General features: G+C 42.8%; 1 long non-coding RNA gene across 1 annotated transcript; it reads left to right on the top strand.

Annotated features, from left to right (window-relative positions):
• The first annotated feature begins 1,170 nt into the window (after positions 1 to 1,170).
• Positions 1,171 to 5,628, top strand: LOC113945741. Its single transcript, XR_003527185.1, has 3 exons — positions 1,171 to 1,417; positions 2,875 to 3,036; positions 4,627 to 5,628. It is a non-coding gene; the product is annotated as an uncharacterized LOC113945741 (long non-coding RNA).
• The last annotated feature ends 1,828 nt before the right edge of the window (positions 5,629 to 7,456 follow it).

A 7,456-nucleotide genomic window follows, 5' to 3' on the forward strand; every position in this document is an offset into this window, starting at 1 on the left:
CGAGGCGCGGGGGCGGCGGCGCGTGGCCCGTGAGGGGACCCGGGGGGAGGGGGGGAGGAAGGGAGTGATCCTGATCCCGGGAGAACCCCTCATCCCATCCCATCCCCATCCCCATCCCCATCCCCGGGAGGCCGCAGTGCAGCACCGAGCGCGGCCGGGGTTGTCACCACCGGGGCCAGCCCGACCCCCGCCCGGTGCGCTCAGCCCCGGGACCAGCGACCGCTGTCAGCGCTAAACAAAGTCATCGTCAGCCCCAACACCCAAATCTGGCCGGTGCCGTGGTTTCATTTTCTTGTTGTTTTTATTAATCTCCAAAGCTGCTAATGAGCCAGCAAAATCCGCGCAGTTTCCGCAACGAGCACTTGCCCAAAACTTGAAACAGTCTTTACATTTCAAGTTCATCTTCCGTTTCTTTCCGTAAAACCTGAACTTTAATTCCTCGCGGCAAAGGAAAAGCTGGAATAAATATTACAAAAGTTTCCCTGCAATTAAAATTCTGCCCCCTGCAATGTTGTGCCGCAGCAGTGGCCCTGCCCCGGTCAGAGCCTCCCCAAAGCCGAGGGAAGAAAACACTTTTCATTCAGCATTTTCAGAAACCTTGGTAAATAAACTTCTTGACGTGAAGTTTTAGGATTGCACCAAACTTTTTAACAATATAACTTGAGATGTATCCAACACTTTTAATAGAATATCTGTTCTCTGATTATATAATAAAACAGAACAAAAGTCATCAATTTGCACTACAGAACTTGGGTTGCTGTGGAAACCTTCATTATTTATTTTTTTAACACGTGCAACTACTGTTTCCCCACCGAGCAGGGCCAGCTTTCTGTTTGGGTTTTTGTTTGGGTTTGGGATGCTGGGTTTTGCTTTCCTGTGTGGAGTGCAAACAGTAAGTGGCCAAGAATGAAACGTGCTTGCACATTATTCATTTAGAAAAACAACTTATTCAATCCTACCTTAATTCATATTCACATTTTGGCATTTATATTTACAATAGCTTCATTCCTTCCCTTCCTGAGGCACTCCCACAGCATGCAGAAATAGCTTTTTGAAGGGACAAAGCATGACAAAGTCATTGAGTTGCATCTGTTTGAGATAGGCTGCTGCTGGGTTTGAGAAACTGGTATTGTTTTTTTATCTCTATATATGTAAATAATAAATACCTTTTCATCTCTTCCTAGTACTTTGGGAGCAGAAAACCTCTGTAGTGACAGGAATTGGTTAATTCTTCCAGGCTCTTCATCGCACAGCCTCAGCACTTCACGGATTCTTCTTGCTGCCAAGCTGACCAGCACTTAAACTGATACTTTTCCTGCTTAAGAAAAAACACAGCAGATTTTTTTTCCAAAATACAACCACGAGTAAGTTGACTCTTCCCCTAAAGTAAATGTGGACTGAAAGTGAACTTGGGAAGGTAAGGTCAGAACCTGGCAAGGTTAGATAAACTCTGAGGAGGACACCAAAGTCGTTAACAGAAGGGAACCTGGAAGGAACTAATAGTGTACAAGAAACACCTTGTTTAAAGGCCATCCACGTCCTGATCATGGTCATACAAATGACAACATTACCAGGGACAGTCACACTGATGGTACATTACCTGTATTTGAAATACAGCACATACCATTACATATTTATTCCTGACACTTCTCTGCACTGCTGCTGGTGATACCTGTTTTCTGAGAGGGTCAGCAGAGGGGCACGTGACCCACTTCAGAAAGGAAAAAACTCTGTAATTTACTGCAGAGTCAGTGGAATTCAAGTTTGAATAAGTTAAAGTTACCAAATATATTTACACCTGTTCCTCTGATCTGTGCGTTCACCAGTTTAATGAGGCTCCTATCACCTCTACATAAACACTGATTGCCTTTGTAAATACTCTCAGCTCAAGTGTAGCAGTGAACAAATACCTCATCCTGCAAGGGGGGCAGAGGCACTAATCTCCCAGGCAGCAAGTTTGGATTCAGGATTACCCACGTGCAAAGGAGAGACCAAAGCAAACAGCGACTGCTGCAGGGCTGCAAAACAACTATTTCTTCTGTCTCTTTTTCTCTCTGCTCTCTTAACAGAGCTCACACCTGCCAACTTCAATATTCATGCTACTCTGGAAAGCATGGGAAAAACATCATAGCATTGTAGTGAGCAGAAGGAAGAAATTCTCAGGGTTATGTGCCCCAGGGTTTGCGTTGGTTTTGTGGGTTTATTTTCTGGAGCGGTTTTTATTTTTCCTTATCATAAAGATTTCACGTTAAAAAAACATCACCACAAAATTGGAATCCAAAGCCTGCTTCTATTTAGATAGTTTCACGGTTTTGTTAGGAAGTTTTAAAAACTGACATCAGCAATCAAACTAAATTTCAAAACCTATTGTAAATGCCAGAACTCCTACAAAAAGAACTTCTTTTGGTGGACATCGTGGGTCCCAGAAATTAATGATTGTCAGAGAAAAGTGGCCTCCCCTTGCAGAAGTTTCCTGAGGTGCCGTTCTGTGGCTTTGCCACTAAACCCTTGTGTTGCACTTGTATTGAAATAATGGCAAATACAGGCCTCAAGACCTTATTTAAATGAACCTGAAGTCAAGTCAGCAGGAAAGCACTAATCCCTGAGTAACACTGGCAGAAGTTACTGACCATCCACTGTGTGCAGGAGCTCCTGTGTCAGAAGTATTGTGAGTTGCTCGTGAGTCTGTTACTGCAAACACAACTGTCCTTACCCAAAGAGACTGTGCATTAACATTTAACACAGTATTAATTAATCAAAATACATTAGGGGGTTTGTCTTATATCACACTATCTTGCTGTAATATAGATGTGATCTGAAAGACAGCTGGATTGGGATTGGAGAGATTTGACAAAGTTTCCTTCTCTTAAATAGATCAAGGGAACTGCACAATCCTTTCAAATGCTCTGCAAGGGACAATGGAAGGTCAGAGTGCAGAAAGCAGAGATTCTTATACCTTCCTGCAAGCAGATCTTTCTCAGTTGTCCCAGCCCTAAGGTATCATGGAAGGTATCACCCTCTTGCCCTCCCTTTCAGGTGAGAGCAGCCCCACACTTTACCCTTTCTCCCCATTCTCAGGCCGATACTTGCTGGTAACTTCTCCTTCCATTATTAATTCAAACCTCTGTTTTAGAAACATGGCCCACAACCCTTACTATCAGAAAAAAAGAAATAAATCAGGGATTAATTTTAACTCCCTCTGACAGACAATTTATTTGGTTGAATTACCTCCTTTTCTACACTTGAGGTTCCAACTTGGCCTGTTTGTTTCTTTAAAGTTCATATTATTTCCCGTTTTTAAGATGGATTAAGCCATTAAACAACTTGACTTTCCCATTAAAATATAAATTCCTCACCTTTCAGGGAGAAACAAAAAGACACAAAGCAAATACACTCTACCACCATCTCTGATGACTTCACAGGTCCTTTGGAAGCACCAAGTGTTTCTCTTTTGTGCCTCACAGTAGGGATTTGTGTGTCCCAAGAACTGAGTTACTTCCTTTGATGAAGTCATCTCCTGGAACTTCTAAGCAGGAGGTCTCAGCTTGTGATGTACAGATCCAAATTCTGGTTTTTGTCCTATTGCACAGGGCCATCTCATTAGGAATGGAAATGCAACAAATGACAGCAGTTTTTCCCTCTAAGGAATCACAGTATTTGTGCCCCACAACTTGCGACTACTAATATAACTCTATTTGTAATATTTTACTCTATTTGTAATATTGCTTGAAAACAAACTCTTAAAACTAGAAAAGACCAAGCTTTGCATAAGGACAGTGTTGTTGTGCCACCATGTCCCAGTCTGTATGTTTATATGTTGCTTGCATAGAAGGTACTTGGATTAAATCAGGAGAATAATATTTATTTATTTTTAGCCCAAAAGCAGAGAATGAACTGACTAATGCTTTAATACCGACATGTCAAGAACAATTACCAAAAATTTACAGTGCAGGTGGTAATTATTTAGTCAGATTATATAAAAAAGATCATGCCAAACAAATGTTTTCCTGGTACTAAAGAAACAGAGTATTTTGCTCTTCAATTAGTAAAAAAGGAAAAGATTCATTTGAAAATTCGTGTTTCATGAATAATTAAGAAATTTGAGGAAAATACTATTGCAGCTTCATTCTTATTTATCCATAATGCTCTCACTACAGCAAATTACCTATTAAAGGAGTGAAAAACCATAGAATGTTAATTAGCACTGTTGCGACAAATTTATACCTTTTCCTATTAATTTCTTTTAATGTTCAGGATATAAGAAACCCTACCACAAGTAATAATTAACTCCTATTTTGTGAAATGGGAGTTCAGAAGCATTTGTGAACTCTCCTTGTGAACGTGCTTTTTTTTTGGTCTTTTTTCTCTTTTCATTTCTGACCTTATGTATTTCTTATCATTTATGTATTTATTGCTGTGAAAGAGACCTCTTTCATGCTAAGAAATTTGTACTATTGAGAGAAAACATCAGAGAACTGATTTCATCACTCATGGAAATGACCAGGTTGCTGATTAACTGATTTGAGCTATCACACAACCCATCTTTAGCCAAATCTCTCCAAGGGAATGCAGAGTTTGGGGCCGGTTTTTTTAAGTGCTCTCCCTAATGCTGTCACTTTGTTTCAGGGACAACCGAACCTTGGTTCATAGAGAAGCACCTAACACACCTCCAGGGAATAGCGGCTGAGGACTGAGGAGTTCTGGATCCTTATTTGCACACAGCGATGATGTGGAAAAAGGAAAAGTGACAGATGTTTTCATCCTGGACTGGCTGGAAGGGCAGGGCAGGGACGCCTTCTCCTTGCCGAGCTTTCACTTACACTCCGCTGCTCCGTCCCACGTCACTCACAGCAGCCTTAGGACCAAATTAAAGCTCCCGCGGTGTCAGTTTTTAGAGGAGTCTCCCCTCATGCCGCTGGATGCAGCAGATGGAGCGGCGCGCTCCGCTCCCGGCTCCCAGCCCGCTGTCCCTGGTGCTGGAGCCGCTCCCTTCGCCGCCGCTCCCGCTCCCAGCGGGGACCCGCTGGATCCCGGCGCTCCAAGCCCTCCCCTGGCATGAAGGGCCCTTCCAACCAACCTCCCGCAGCGGCTGTGGCAGAGGACGAGGAGCCCTCCCGTTCCCACAGCTCGGCATTTCCCAGGGAGCGCCAGCTGGCCGTGCTGTCAGCCCCGGGCACAGGGACCAGCCTCAGGGCTGGCCGGGACCTCGGGACCTGTGCAGAGACCACGTTGTGATCTGGAAATAAAGCCAGCACTACCAAAAACAATTGGAAAAACTGGAATTTTGAAGTGCTGAGACGGATAATTTGAAGTCATGCTGGACCTATCCAGGTTCATCCCATTTTTCCTTATGGGAATGCAAGAGCATGCAGTTGAGCTGTGGCCAAACCTCCCCAGCTCAGCTACTGAGACCCACAAGTACAGAAACAGTCAGTCATGGCAGAGTGCTCAGTACCCAAGAAACACTGCTGAACATTTCCTACTATTGTACTGTTCATATCAACTACATATTTCTATTTAAAATGTGGACATCCTATGTGTTCATCTGTGAAATGATTTGGATTATTTTTATCTAGATAAATTCAGTATTGTGCATGTGTATAATCAAAATAAATAACATATATGACACAATAGTATATAAAAATTTAATTTTGTTAAGATTGGAATAATTAAATTGTGGTTAGTTTGGCAGATAGCCAAATCTGATTTCTAACTGCTGGTGCCATGTGCCCAGAGTGAGATCCTTCGCTTAACAAATAGAGGACAGTTAAGTCTTCATATAAGCTTCATATTCCAAAATTAATTTGAAATATATTCCTTGTGAAAGGAATACTGTATTCCTATGTTTAAGAGAGAGAGATTCTACACATGTTCCCAGCAGCCAAAACCACTTTGGTCTTCTGGAAAGCAGATTTTTGAAACTTCTTCTCATGCACGTCTCAATTACAACTACATCCAAAGACACCTACATGTGTCACTTAGGTTTACTGGGGAGAAAAACTGACAGAAATTTATCTGAAGAGCTTTGACCTGTGTAATGAAAGCAAGATCTTCTTGAGCAGAAGAAAAGAAAGCAGAATATTTTGTTACCTGACACAGCAGAACAATGAGTGTAACAGTTCTGCAGACTGGCGCGTCCCTGAGTAGAAAGGATGAAGTTACTGTAAATCCATCCAAATACTCACATCCAGCTCTGACAGTGAGTCAGCACAAAGTGACCAGCAGCTGATTCATCTGAATAACAAAAGCTGAACACCTCATCAGCTGTCCCCACACGGAAGTAATCAATAATCACACAAATTCATTCTCCTGCCATAATGTCCTACAGCCCAACTGGCAAAGAGCTCTTCATACCCACGTGTCTTCTACTCAGAGGCAGAGGAATAAATTCCAGTGACATCCACACGTCCTCTCGAGGGTGTTGAATCTTCACTTTTCCTTAGTGGTGCTCCTGACACTGTGGCAATGCAGTAAGTACATTTGTGACAGTTGTTCACCACACAAAAAGGGTTCGGACCCAAGTGACCCCCCCAGCTCAGGGAACAGCCCTCCTGGAAACTCAAGCAGTGCAGACCCAGCCTGGAGCTCCTCCAGATGCTGTCCAGCTGCTACAGACACACCAACAGCTCATCTCTGTGAGAGGCACCTTCCTCAAAAGCAGGAAGGAACATCCTGATATTATGAAGTGACTGAATCAAGGAATTGGATCAGACAGCAGGAGAAGAAGCCTAAATTAAACAGGTTGTATCCACACGGAGAAAAATTGCCATCTAAGATTGTGCAGGTGCTTTGTGTAAAGGCAAAGAATGTGCCCTGTGTCTCCTGTAAAGCCATGCAATAAAACTGTAATTCCTTGTGTTTCATTAACATATTAAATAAGCAGCAACACAAATCAACATAACGGCCAGGAGCGGAATTGCTGAGCTCTCCCCAAAAGCTCTCCCCAAAACATTCCCTCTCAGGGCAGGCCACTCAAAGAGGGAAGTACATTTATGTTATAAAGTGGTTGATGATGGGCACAGGATCTCACAGGCAGAAAAAAAAAAACAGGGAAAGGAGTTTAAAATGATTGCTCATAAACCAGCTATGACCCAGGCCAAAAATGGAAGTTTTGCAGACTTTATTGAATCCTTCCATTCCTTCAAAGGGAAGGGAACACCTGGAGAAGAGTCTGCAGAAGCTTTTTTACAGGCATACTTTTACTTACAGCACATGACACAGAGTAAAGGATGGATTCAGTAAGAGGATTTATTTTTTATATATGATTCATAAATTATCCACCATCAGGAGCAAGACCACCAGGGTTTGGATTGACTGTGGCCACTGCAACCTTCCTACACAGGGTGAACAACCTCATGTATTTGTTTAGTAGTACTAAACCCAGCAACCAACATAAATAACAGGCCTGTCAAGCAGAGTGCAAATACAGACTGCAAACAGATCTCTCAACTGCCCA

Source organism: Corapipo altera, unplaced genomic scaffold (assembly GCF_003945725.1).
Source record: "Corapipo altera isolate COAL_440 unplaced genomic scaffold, ASM394572v1 55, whole genome shotgun sequence".
Lineage (NCBI taxonomy): Eukaryota > Metazoa > Chordata > Aves > Passeriformes > Pipridae > Corapipo > Corapipo altera.